The 655-nt window shown below is 40.2% G+C and overlaps 1 protein-coding gene across 1 annotated transcript in view; it reads right to left on the reverse strand.

The window, feature by feature from the left end:
* morn4 (MORN repeat containing 4) overlaps positions 1-655 on the reverse strand; it is a 5,318-nt gene extending 4,663 nt beyond the window's left edge. Inside the window, exon 1 of the mRNA XM_007572598.2 lies at positions 572-655. The gene's annotated coding sequence lies outside the window, so the exon portion shown is untranslated. The remainder of the gene's footprint in view (positions 1-571) is intronic.

Consider the following 655-nt stretch of genomic DNA (forward strand, 5'->3'; position numbering starts at 1 on the left):
TAGTAGCTGTATGTGCCAACAGCTACTAAGGCGTGCATGTCAAATCGATCTGAGTCCTTATATTGAAAGGATGAAGACACCTTAGCATCTGTTCTTGCAACTCTTGAATGCACAGAGTAGTTTTTGTATAGCAAACGCTGAGGTGGTATCCCTTTTCCAAAGCTGTAAGCTGCACACAGGAGCAGTGACTATATGCACAAATGCGCGTTAGCAAACTGCATTACAGCATAATCCACCTCTTATAACAGAGATTTCATTTTTAAAACAAATAAAAAACCTTGCAGGACGAAAGTCAAGTGTAATTTCACCCATGCGGCCGCCATCAGATAAATAATTAATCACACAAAGACGAAATTGTTCCCACGCAATATTAAAACTATCTAGCTAAAGCTGTCAATATGTTTCGATCAATGCAACCCTGTGTAGCTACATGTTGCTGCAAATGCTCTCGTCTTTTCTAAATTCCTAGCCTATTCAAATTTTAATAAAGCTCATATTTACAGCTATCTATCTATCTCTGTGTCTGTAAGAGGCACAGAGGCTAGGCACCTAAAGGTAAGTCTTTATTTACCTTCACTCAAAGCCTGTTCTCTCTGAAGCATGGAAACCACCGTGTACGACAGGAGGGGCGTAAATAAATGAAAACACCGGCTGA

Source organism: Poecilia formosa, unplaced genomic scaffold (assembly GCF_000485575.1).
Source record: "Poecilia formosa unplaced genomic scaffold, Poecilia_formosa-5.1.2 Scaffold305, whole genome shotgun sequence".
NCBI lineage: Eukaryota > Metazoa > Chordata > Actinopteri > Cyprinodontiformes > Poeciliidae > Poecilia > Poecilia formosa.